Here is a 13,609-nt window from a genome sequence, read left to right on the forward strand (position 1 = left end):
CTAAAGGAAAAATATGAATATTTACATGATTTTTGTCAAATTGAATTTTGAGATCAGTATTTCTTTGGAAAAAATTATTAAAATATGGATCTTTGAAATAAATGATTTGTGCGAATATTGAGATCGCTTTTTAGATGGAAATTGTGCAAATCTTTTATGCGTCAATGTTGCATTTGTGGAGTTAAATTTACTTTTATTATGTAAGAATGTCTGGTTGAGTTGTGTAATTATGTTAGTATCTGTCAACCCTTGTCAGTGGTTTTATCAATGTGTGTTGACCCATTTGGTCATTTGTGATTATTATTTTTTATGTGCTTTACCTGGAGGATGTTTGCATGTGGCCAAGTGTTGCAAAATGGTTGTGTTTGGAATCTATGATAATGTAAGTTGGCCAGTAATCTATTGTATTGTGAGGCTTCATCCTTGGGTATGTTTAGTGTCATAAGGGGGAGTGGCTTCCAAGTGGGGCCCAGGGCCCAAAGTAGCTGCCAAGATAACCCTTTGGAAGAACGGAAATGTGGTTGCAAGTAGGCTTGATTGCATATGCAAGTTCGAAAGCGTAGTTGGGGTTGAATGCATAGTAAGTTAGTTAGTTAGGGTTGATAATGAAGGAAGTATCCTCTTATATAGAAGACACTATAAGAAATGGAGGGATAAGATTAAGAGGTGTAAAAAGAGGTCGGCTATGATTAGAGGGTAGGTAGAGAAAATAAGAAAATAATGAGAGGGTAGGTAGTGTATGAATTAAGAGATGAATGACATGTGTCATGGGTAGAAAAGGTTAATGAATTAATTAAATAAATAAAGATTTATTTAATTAATAGAAGAAGTGGAATCAATTAAATAAATAAGATATTTATTTAATTTAGGAAAAGGATAATTTAAATAAATAAATGTATTTATTTAAATGAGAAATGAGGCTAGAAGAGGATAAAAGAATTAATTAATTAAATAAATATTTATTTAATTAATAGAAGAATTAGGATTAGATAATTAAATAAATAAAATATTTATTTAATTAGACATGACAATTTTAGGTGTCTACATTTTGCCCCTCTTTGAGACAATGCAGCTTGTCGCGTTGTTTCAAAGAAGATAAGATGAACTGATACAAAGTTGCCTCAAGATGGGAATGATATGCCCCCTCGAGAGATTGGATGAAAATGTCTAGAAAGATCGTAGACAATCTCTCGAAAAGAAAGAAAGGCTAGAATGGACTGATAGGATAGGATCGAGTGACAGAATCACGGGATAATGAAGACTGACTCGGGAAATGAAGGCTAGGGCTAGGGCTAGGGCTAGGGCTAGGGTAGTCTATAAGATAGACCACGAGGGGAATACATCCTCATTGTCATCCACACATCCAAGAGATCAGAGTGCAGAGAGAGAATAGAGCAGCAACAGTCAGTAGCGATGACATTGGTGCACAGATTCGATCGCGTTCGTCGATTTCAGAGGCCAGCAGATGCAGGAGAGTTGGTGAGTACCGCAAAACTTCCTTGTACTTTGTTGCAATAAATGTTGTCATTAATGTATCTTAGGTAGCACAATAAATGTGTTTTAGAATATGTCAAACAAGGTCAAAAAATGCTTAGGCCCATCTGTGTTTGTGCCAGGCACGTCTATGCAATATGTAAGCGTGTTTATGTAATGAAAGCGCGTTTATGTCTTCTAGGTCGAATCGACAGTTCTGTGATAAACATACGTTGTCGATTGGATAAGCTGCCGAGAGGATACACTCAAGCAGGTCCTCTAGGGAAGACTAGGATAGATCGAGGCACTTTGTGATGAACAGTGAGTACCAAGACATAGTACTTTGTGATGAACAGGGAGTACTAAAATATGAGCAGCACTTTGTGATGAACAGGGAATACCACTTTAACTGACACAATTGATTTGCTTGACTGCAGGAGTCGAACCCTCACTATGCATTTAGCCCCGACTACGCTTTCAAACTTGCATATGCAATCAAACCTACTTGCAACCACATTTCCGTTCTTTGTTGAGCTCTTGTGCACATAAAATCTGAGAGCAAATATATCAAGCAAGATCAATGGAGATAGGAAGAATGGAGATTCAAGCCCTATTGGACATGTGATGAAGGGCTTTGGACACAAAATCAAGATCTTGGAGAGATTTGATCATATCTCACAAATGGATTGGAAATTTTGCACCAAATTTTTTTTGCAGGTTGAAGACAGTATCAGGAGCTCTCAAAAAAAAATTCAGATCTATTGGAGCATATTATCTCCCAAACGACTTCGAATTTTGGCATCAAATTTTTTGTGCAAAATTTTTTTTATACAGGTTTGTAAGACCATCAGGACTCTCCAGTAAAAATTTCAGATTTTTTGGATCGATTTTGCATTTTATATGAATTTTTTATGATTTTTCATAAAAAATTAAATTTTGGAGCAAATTAGCAAATTTTTTGGATTTTCTTACATTTCTGGAAATCTCTTGAAATTTTATAGGTGTTCTTTTTTTTTTATGATGAATCAGATCTTTGAATTGGTCAACAAAATGCATTGTTGAAGGCCTCTATTTCACAAAGTCTTTTGGATCTAAAATTCACCTAACTTGTGTGCTTGCAAGAAGGGGTGATCATTTGAAACAATCCAAACTACTAACAAATCTTTGTTGCAGGACCTTGGCAAGGGTTTTTGATCTTTATTGTGTTCCTTGTTCTCATAGACTAGCAAACATCTCAATTGGTGCTCAAAAATTGAACCATTGTCTTTTGTGTCTTGAGCAATAGGCTCTTTTTGTTTAATCTTTAGAGGGTCTGTCTCCCCTTGTGGTCATTAGGACTACTAGTGAGGAGAGAACGACCCAAGTGGTAGCAAAAGAAAAGCCATCTTCTTCCAAACCACTATAAATAATTGTATTCATGGTGAAAACTATGGATAACGAGTGCTGATTAGCTCATACCGACACTATGTCTCCCCATAAACCCGTTTGATCAAATTTATTTGATCATTTGTAGGGTGTAACCCCTATCGGCTGGGAGCCTTCTATATTTACAAAGCTGAAAGTGCCGCATGTATGGCCACACGAGCGGATGCCCTTACAAGTACCTTTTTGTTTTAGAAACCAAAATTCTTCTAGTTGTTGGGGCAGGAGGTCGGACCTCTGGTAGCGGCCCACACACATACGGTTCTTAGTAGAGATACAAAGTTTGCCACAGGGAGTTTTTGTGGGGACTGATGCTTGGCTACCCCGAGAAGTGAGTACCGAGGGTGGAGCCAGTGGCGTCAAGTATCTAAGTATCCACTTTGAATAGCGTAGCCTCAGGAGAAACTCCATGTGGGATCAACAACTATTGTCCTGGCCAACCATAAGAATTGTGCTTGTCTTATTTTGAACAATCAAACATTCAAGACCAAACAGCAAAACATTGTGTCTTTTGTGTCTTCAAGTGTATGCAAAACATTCTTACATCAATCATTTCTTGGAGTCATTTTGAGTCTAAACACTTGCAAACATTGAGTCCTCATCAACATTGTGTCCTCTTGTCATGAAAAACAGTCAAACATTCAGATTTGGTCACAAAAAACAACTTCACAAATTGGAAAAATTTAACAGTGCAACAAACAAAAGCAATCAGTTTCAGAATTCTTGAGCTTCCTAAGCTATCTCTTCAGGTTTTCATCGAGCATTCAACCTATCTTTGTGTCTCACAAAGTCCATCATTTCTTTACACCTTACATTACATTCACATTTATCTAAACTTGAGTCAAAAGGTCACTTGCTTGTCCTCATCATACTTTGTCAACACACTACATACAACAACATTTTGCTAAGTGGTCCCTCATCAAGGTCTATCACCTTTGGGTCTCATTTGGTCTTACTTAGAGTCAAGGTCAACTTACCTCATCAAAAGAAACTATCCTCTCTTTGGAAGTCACACCTACTCTACTACATACATACTTGGTCTTACATTTTGGACATTGCAAGTAAACCTCAGATTCATTTACATTCCATCCAACTCATGGTCTTCCATACTCTTTTCCATTTTCATCTAGTCTCACACATCTTGGTCAATACCTAGTTCATGGTTGAAACTTGTTCCCAAAAATCGAGGAGAGAAGCTAAAGAGGCTCAAGAGTCCACAAACATGAGTGCCTATGAGTATGACAATGATGTCTTTTTCAATTCTGATCATACTACATTACTTGACATGGATGCCTATAGAAACATTCCAAATGTTGAGCACATGGACACTATAAACAACAATGATACACACAATGACAATATGGACAACTTTTTCGTACATTCAGCAGAAGTGGAAGACTCCATTATGAATCCCCATTTCAATCGATTGGTTGAGGAAATAATGAGGAGAGATAGACAATACTTTCTACAAGTGATGGCACAAAGTGGAGTCAAGATCCCTCCTGATTTTGACATGTCTCAAATAATGGAACATAGATCTTTGCAACAATCTCACTCCAACATGGATCAAAGGAGGCCTAATAGTGGAGGCAATAGAGGACCACATATGGTTCCTTAATCACCATCATCTTTGTTTCAAAAACTAGAGTTCCCATACACACATGGCCAAGCATATGATACTCACCTTCGCAGACCATTATGGAGGTCTTATGCAGAAAAATATGCTCAATCACATACCAATGCTAAGGATCAACCACCAAAGCAATTGGATATTCAAAGGCATGATCAAAATTTGGACACAAGGAAACCTCGCGTCAAATTTGGGGGCAACACACTAGAACAAACTCATGACATGCCTATAGAGCATGGTATACATGGACAAAATAGATATGTCGTTCCTCAACATGACTCTATACTAAGTGGTCCATATACGCAACATCATTATAGAACTCCTCCATATGAACATGTGTATGATCAATATCATCCATATATGCAACATGCTCCTCCTCCAATTGGTGCCTCAAGCATGGGGTATGGTCTAAGAAGTCGGTCTCCACCAAAGAACAAATTGGAGCAACAAATCAATGACTTACAAAAGAAAATGGAGGACATAAATACACCAAAGCCAACATACACAATGAGAGACATATGTCCTTATCCATTTGACAAAAGCATTCCAATGCCTCCATTTTCTACACACTTTATGACACCTACGTTAGATAAATATAGAGGAAAAGGAGATCCTAAGGCACATGTAAGACAATTTTTCACAGCTTGCATTGAGGTAGCAGCAGAAGAGACATATTTGATGAGATTATTCCCACAAAGCTTAGGTGATCAAGCTATGGAATGGTTCTCCCAACTTCCACCTGGTATTAAGTCATGGGGTGACTTATTAGAGGCATTTATCCAACATTTCTCATACAACATAGAGACAGATATATCAATCACTACTTTGTGCAACACCAAGCAAAGGGATGAAGAATCTTTTTCATCATTTTTACAAAGATGGAGGAATCTAGCCAGCAGATGCGCTTGTGAAATTCCACAAAAGCAAATGGTAGAAATGTTCACCCAAAATGTTAACAAAGACATTGGTTATGACTTAAGAAAAGCTTGTTTGACTACCTTCAAGGACGTCATAGAAAAAGGCTTAGCAACAGAGAAAGTCCTAATTGAACAAGGCATCGTCAAAATATTCAAAGAAAACAAAGAGGACTATAAAGGAAAAGACAAGCCAAGATTTTGGAATAAAAACAAGAACACAGTCAATGATGGTGTTGTTGATGTCAATACAGTATGACCCAAAATCATTTTTTCTGGATCAAGCTCTACAAACAATCAAGTGAATTCTCAAACAACTTCCAAATCATGAAGGAAGTACACCCCATTGGGAGAACCACTAGAGTCAGTTTTCAAAAAGCTAGTGGCAAACAAAATAATCATAGTTCCAAATTTTCCTCCATATGAACCAAAGGTCAAACCAAATTGGTGGAATGATGATAAGTATTGCAAATTTCACAAGAGCAAAGGACATAAAACAGGAAATTGTCATTGACTAAAAAACATCATACAAGATCTCATTGATAAAGGTGACATTGAAATTGAAGGACATTCATCCAATCAAGAACATGAGATGTTTAAGGAACCATTCCTAAAACATGACAAGGGAAAGCCTAAAGCCATAGATGACCAAACCAACTATACCAGAGCATCCTATAACTATGATTCATCTATAAATCACATTTTGATGAACAATTATGTCTCTACCATTATCATCAAGGACAAAACACCTGAGAATTCTACCCAAAGACCCAAGATTTTCCTAAAAGGCATTGGATCTTCTTCCAAACCTACCTTTGAATGTAATATCACAACTCGTTGAGGTAAATTCACTTTGCAAGGTGCTCCAACTAAAAACACCACTTCTGCATCAACTAAACCTGAGTATGACCTTGTAGAACAGTTAGGGAAGACACCCATGCTCATCTCCATCCTTGAGCTCTTATGCATATCCCCCACACATAAAGCCATTCTTGATAAAACCTTGAGAGACACTGCTATTCCCACTGATCTAAATGTGGACCAGTTTCAAGCCATGGTGGGATACCTTTCCATTCCACACTTCCTTACATTGACAGAAGCTGATGATGCCTCCATAAGCCAACCACATAACACACCTTTACACATCGAAGCCTTCATACACAAACATCAAATAAAACAAGTCCTGATAGATGGAGGAGCAGGTCTAAACATTTGTACATTGAGCACTATTAAACAATTGGGATATTCTGATAAAGCTATGAATTCTACAAACAAAATTACCACCAAAGCATATGATGATGAAGAGTGTTCATCCAAAGGCACAGTCACCTTGCCTCTCAGAGTTGGACCAGTTACAAAGGATGTGGTTTGTCAAGTCCTAGACCTCGATCTCACATACAACATATTGCTGGGATGTCCTTGGATTCATGAGATGAGCGTAGTCCCATCTACATATCATCAATGTATCAAGTTTCCTCACAATGGAGTTGAAGTGACTGTCAAAGCTGACCCAAATCCATTCATATATTGCAACAATCTGCGATCTAGATTAGAAATAATAATCCCATTCAATCAAGAAGCTATTCCTTCATCAGCATATGTGGATGCGGAATCATTGAAAGCTTCTACATCAAAACAAGCAGAGATCAAAGAAAAGTTCAAGTTTAAAGACCTGGGATGTGGTGAGTATATCTTTCATGTTAATCAAATCCAACTATCTCCTAAGGTATTCAGTCAAAAGGAACAATCTATAAACAATTTGCAAGGAATTGGGTGTGAACCACCTAGTATTGTGGCTACTAAGTCTGAATGCAAATCTCCTTTAGTGGTGCAAGCAACTCTTGATATGAATAGTCCTAAGAGTGGTTTCAGTGAAGAATCTATTGAGTGTATTGCCAGCCCACTTGAGAACTCACATAGCCTTACCATTTCACCCACTCATTCTATTTTCACTCCTCTCCCAGACTTGGATCAACAAGAATTGCAAAAGCCCTTACTCATCAGGGATCAAAAATCAAGCTTTGAAAAGAAAAATCTAAAATTCAAAAATAAAGAGAAGTCCTTTAGTCCAAATCAAAATCAAAAGCTATTGGACTCTGCAAAAATCAAAGTCAAGGATAAAAATCCTATGAAAGAAAAGGAACAAGAGTTGATCTCCCCTAATATCAAAATAACTGGGGGCAAAAGTTCTAAAATTTCAAGTCAAAATGCATACTTGTTGATCCTAAGTCTCTATCATGCTATCCTACTTTCACTTCTTTTCACAATCATAAGCCTTCATTCCTCATCCACTTGTTCCACACATCCATCCCCTTTTGGTGATACACCATGGACCTTTAATGGAGCTTCCTCGAAGGACTTTGTTATCAAGGGTGCCCAAAATTCTTCAGGTGACACGCATATGGGCCTACGTAGTCCACACACTAGTAGTTCTATCTCAGTTCCTTCATCAAGGAAGACCATCACTCGAGCTACACATCATTCAGTCAAGGAACGATGCAACTATAATCACAAGGTCAAGCCTCGCACATTTGAGGTAGGTGACTTAGTTCTCAGAGAAAATCCTAAAAATCAACAAGACAGAGAGAAGAAGGGCAAGTTCGAACCAAACTGGCTAGGTCCTTACATCATCACAACAGCATATGGATCTAGTGCATATCAGCTCTCAACCACAGAGGGTGAGCCTTTGGAGGATCCTATCAACAACATGCACCTTCGCAGGTTTTACACATAGCTCTTCAGAGTATCCTAATTAAAAAATACAAAAAAATTCAAAAAATTCAAAATACAAAAAATTAAAAAAAAACATAAAAATCGTTACTTGGTGAAAACCTGGCAAACAGGCGCCTTGTGACACAAAAAAAAAATTAATAATAATAAAAATATATATATATATATATATTTCGTCCAATGGTAAAAACCACTTTGGTGGCGCCCTGGGCAAGTACCATGGTGAAAACCGGGTCACCGACGCCATGTGTAGGGACATTGCTCCTCCCTCCTTCATGATTCCATCTCATCCTTTCACTTTGCACACACTCACAACCTCTTCATCCATAATAAACATACACATTCCCATTATGGCTTGTTATTGTTCTACCTGAGATTGGTTAGCCATTCATAATAACCCCCTTTTCACCCTTTCCATCCATAATAAATCAGCTCCTATCTGTGGCTAAGGCAAATCCTACGTCTAGTGATGGGTGTGGAACTGAGAGCATCGCCTATTATAAGGAGTATAGTTTCTTCCACTTTTCTTCAGTCGACCCGTGCACAATCCGTAATAAAGCAACACTTGTATCGCCAATCCACAATAAAGTTCCATCTTCTTCGCAATAAAGTATCAGTTTCAGATGAGACAACAGCAACAATGGACTTCAACAAATCAAATCTTTCAACAGACTCAAACAACATATGGTTCAGTGCTATCTATCCTTTTTGTGAAAGTAAACATTGTGACCATAATCAAATAAGACTTATACAAGTGACAAGAGACACTAAACTTGAGGACTACAGTGAATGTTGGTGTTGAGTCTTGGTTTTATTTTGATTTTTATCTTTTGGTGACATGTCTTTTAGCTTTTCCAGGATGTCTTTGACTAGAGATTCTATCTCCAGGATGTCTTTGACTAGAAAGGTGAAGATGGGGTATCGTCACCTATTTTTATTTGCTGTCTGTGAATTGTCTCTTAGTAATGCTATGACTTGTCCAAGGATATGAGGACACTGAGAGTCTAGTATGAACTGGGGCATTCCTTGTTTGAGACTGTCTTATCTCCATGCAAATAGGTACAATAACTTTCTGGGTTGAACATATGCCTCGATTGTCATAACCTACTTTCCATAATAAAGCTCAATGATAATAACGCACAAGAAGCTCTTTCACTTTCATATCTTTTGTCTTCCATCCCCCGTTCTTGATTGACTTCCATCGTCCTTCTTGAGTTCGTGTATCCTGCTATCACATGACTAAGTATAATGACACGCCAAAAACATTTGCATTTCATGTAGTTGCACCTGCATTATCACATATTAAGCATTTCATACATACATATAGATATCACAATTGATTCACATCCTTCACACAACACATGTTAGCAATCTTACATTTTTATCATGCAAATACTTCTTTGCATTATCATATTCATTTGCATTTCATACATTCACATTTGCATTTGCATAACATATAAAACATAAAGGATAAAAAATATTGCATTTCATTATGTACATATTTGCATCCATATCATAAGAATCACATAGAAACATACATCATGAAACATCTCATCACATAGGTACACATGCCTATAGCTGCCGCAAGGATGAATCATCTCATATATATCAAAATCATAAGTGTCATGATACAATAATGTCAAAATACATATGGCTACACAACCAACCCTCGTGTCGCCCTATCCAGACAGACGAACCCACTGATCACTCTTGATAGTACTGCTGGTAGCACCAGTCCTGTTGCTGTCATCGTGTCCCATGCCACGTGTTCAGCCCTCATCTCTAGTCTCAGATCCCGGAACACTCATCTCAAAAACTCCCTATCTCCATCTGGATCGTAGGGTATCAACTCCCCATCGATCAATATCCTCAGTATCCTATATACATCCTCTAAGGTGACTGTCATCTCACCCATCGACAAACGAAACGTACATGTCTCTGAGTGCCATCTCTCAGCCAGCACAGTCAGCAATCCCATGTTCGCCCAAAACTCAGGCATATACAGAATGAATCGCAGACCCATAACCTCAATCACGGCTCTGTCCTCAAATGTCAGCTCCGGTCGTAACCTCTAAGTTGACGAGAATCTCTCTTGTGGCTCCTGCATAGGTAGGTACTCCTCCAGTCAAGCAAATCAACTGTGTCAGTCAAAGTGACACTCACTGTTCATCACAAAGTGTTGCTATTTATCCTAGTGGTACTCCCTGTTCATCACAAAGTTCTATGTGTTTTTGCACTCCCTGTTCATCACAAAGTGTTGCTTACATTTGCACTCACTGTTCATCACAAAGTGCTGCTCTTTTTTTTAGTACTCCCTGTTCATCACAAAGTACTATTTCTTGGTACTCATTTTTCATCACAAAGTGCCTCGATCTATCCTATCTTAGGGCCTTTGTTTGAGTGTATCCTCTTGAGTAGTTTCATAATTGGCAATGTATGTTCTATCACAGAATTGTCAATCCTAGCCCTATCTGCTATCCTAGTCTTCCCTAGAGGACCTGCTCGAGTGTATCCTCTCAGCAGCTTATCGAATCGACAGCGTATGTTCATCACAGAATTGCCGATTTGGCCTAGAAGACATAAACATGCTTACATATTGCACAGACGCGCCTGACACAAACATAGACATGCCTAAGCATTTTTCGACCTTGTTTGACATATTCTAAAATGCACTTATTGCACTACCTAACATGCATTAATGACAACATTTATTACAACAAAGTACAAGGAGGTTTTTTGGTACTTACTGGCTCTCCTGCATCTGTTGGCCTCTGAAATCGGCAAACGCGAACGAATCTATGAACCAATGCCATCGCTGCTGACTGCTGCTGCTCTATTCTCTCTCTGCACTCTGATCTCTTGGATGTGTGGATGACAATGAGGATGTATTCCCCTTGTGGTCTATTTTATAGACTGCCCTAGCCCTAGCCCTAGCCCTCGTTTCCTGAGTCGGTCTTCTTTATCCTGTGACTCTGTCACTCTATCTGGTCTGTCCATTCTATCCTTTCTCTCTTATCGAGGGATTGTCTGCAATCTTTTTAGACATTTTCATCCAATCTCTTGAGGGGGCATACCATTCCCATCTTGGGGCAACTTTGTATCAGCTCATATCATCTTCTTTGAAACAACGCGACAAGCTACATTGTCTCAAAGAGGGGCAAAATGTAGACACCTAAAATTGTCATGTCTAATTATATAAATATTTTATTTATTTAATTACTTTAACCTAATTCTTCTATTAATTAAATAAATCTTTATTTATTTAATTAATTCATTTATCCTTTTCTAGCCTTATTTCTCATTTAAATAAATACCTTTATTTATTTAAATTGTCATTTTCCTAAATTAAATAAATATCTTATTTATTTAATTAATTCATTAGCCTTTTCTACCCATGACACATGTCATTCATCTCTTAATTCCTACACTACCTACCCCTCTCATTATTTGATTATTTCTTTTACCTACCCTCTAATCATAGCCGACCTCTTTTTATACCTCTCAATCTTATCCCTCCATTTCATATAGTGTCTTCTATATAAGGAGATGCTTCCTTCATTATCAAACCCTAATCAATCTATGCAACTAGACTAACTCAATTACACACTTGACTACACTACGCTTTGCACTTTCATATGCGATCCTACTTGCAACCACATTTCCGTTCTTTGTTGAGCTCTTGTGCACATAAAATCTGAGAGCAAATATATCAAGCAAGATCAATGGAGATAGGAAGAATGGAGATCCAAACCCTATTGGACATGTGATGGTATAATCTTTGTGATTTCATTTGATTTGCATTGTCTTAGGTAATCTTCATATGTTATGGTGGATCCTTTTTGTTGTTAGGCTAGGGTTTTGTGGTTGAATTCATTTAGTCTTTTAACATTGTTAATCCACTTTCACCATATACAATAACCTAATAATGAATCTAGGTGGGTTGGGTAGTTATACACACTAATTAAGATAATGATTGCCTCACTCATGGCTTGAGTACTCGTTTAGGTTCAAGATGAGGTGGGAAGGCTAGGAATGGCGTGATCAACTACCTTGTCCTCTTGAAAGGTAAGTTAGTTCTGCCTGAGTTTGAATGGGGGTCGGGGGTCGGTAGAGGCTGCCAAGATAACCCAGGATAGGGGTTGGGGCCTATGGAGATCTGCTAGGATAACCCATATCAAGCTATGTTATGATCCTGTGTTGAGACTTCTGAAAATTACTTGTGTTGACATTTTACCTATGTGAGTTTTGATTGAATCATTACCCAATGGAGCCTTGTATAGACCATGTGTTATATTGGTTGACATGTGTTCTTAAGGGCCTTATGTTACCTCCTAGCATGGGGGGTGGACCTTCGGGTTCCACATGGTTGGGTGGTAGTAGCCATCTTCCATCGGGGGTTTTGTTCATGGCCTTACGTGGATTGGACTCATTCATGTTCTAGAATGCTTCTCATGGACATGGACAATTCAGTTTGTTAGATAGAGATCTATGCATTTGACTTGATACTTATGTGTACCTTTTTTAATCATGTGCACATTCATGCCATGACGATATTGTAAATGATGCACCTATAAGGTGTATGCAATTTATTTGTGATGTAACCATGATGTAAACTATGAAATATTCATGTTGTATATTTGATGTGCATGTATTGAGTATTAGATGATAGGTTATATGTTAGGAATTAGCAATGTTGGCTTTAAATTTAAAATGGATTATGCTTGTTAATCATTACTTTTTATGTTATGTTAATTGTTGATATGGGTTACTTTAGAAGTAGCTTAAGAAATTGACTATGTGATGTAATGCAATGGTGTAATTAATAATTAGGTTAAATGGAATATTCTATTCATTCATAAATAATATGTTCTTTAGTGTAGAAATGCTAATCTTGTTAGTTTGAATTTCTCAAACTAATGCTAGATTAGATTTGTATCAACCTTAGGTAACCTTAGGGAAAATATTTAGTTTGACTTCCGCATGTGTAATTTAGAACCTTCTTATCTTTCTTTAGTTTAAACATTATTAACAGTTCAAAAAAAAATTATTATTCCATCTTTATTTGGTTTTGTTAGTCTTCTCCTCTAGGGTTTCTTGGTAGGGTGTTACAGGATGACTCAAATGGCTCAAAAGATGAAACTTCAACCCAATCCTTAGCAAATTCAGAAACTTCATCAATGTGTAAATAGTAATTTCCCATACCTACTGGCTCGAACAAAATCTGGGCATGTGGATCATCATATTTCACTACCATGTACTTGGTTTCTCTTTCGGGAGTGAGCTTCTGCATAACTCAGTTAATTGGAACTTTGGCATGAGTCATATCCATGTGTAACTCACCATCTACATCCTTACAAAAATTGTGTCCCAGCAACATTCCATATGATGCAGGAACATCAACAACTAAGATAGTCATCTTAATTTTCTTTTCAAGGAATGA

Source organism: Cryptomeria japonica, chromosome 3, assembly GCF_030272615.1.
Source record: "Cryptomeria japonica chromosome 3, Sugi_1.0, whole genome shotgun sequence".
In the NCBI taxonomy this organism is placed as follows: Eukaryota; Viridiplantae; Streptophyta; class Pinopsida; order Cupressales; family Cupressaceae; genus Cryptomeria; species Cryptomeria japonica.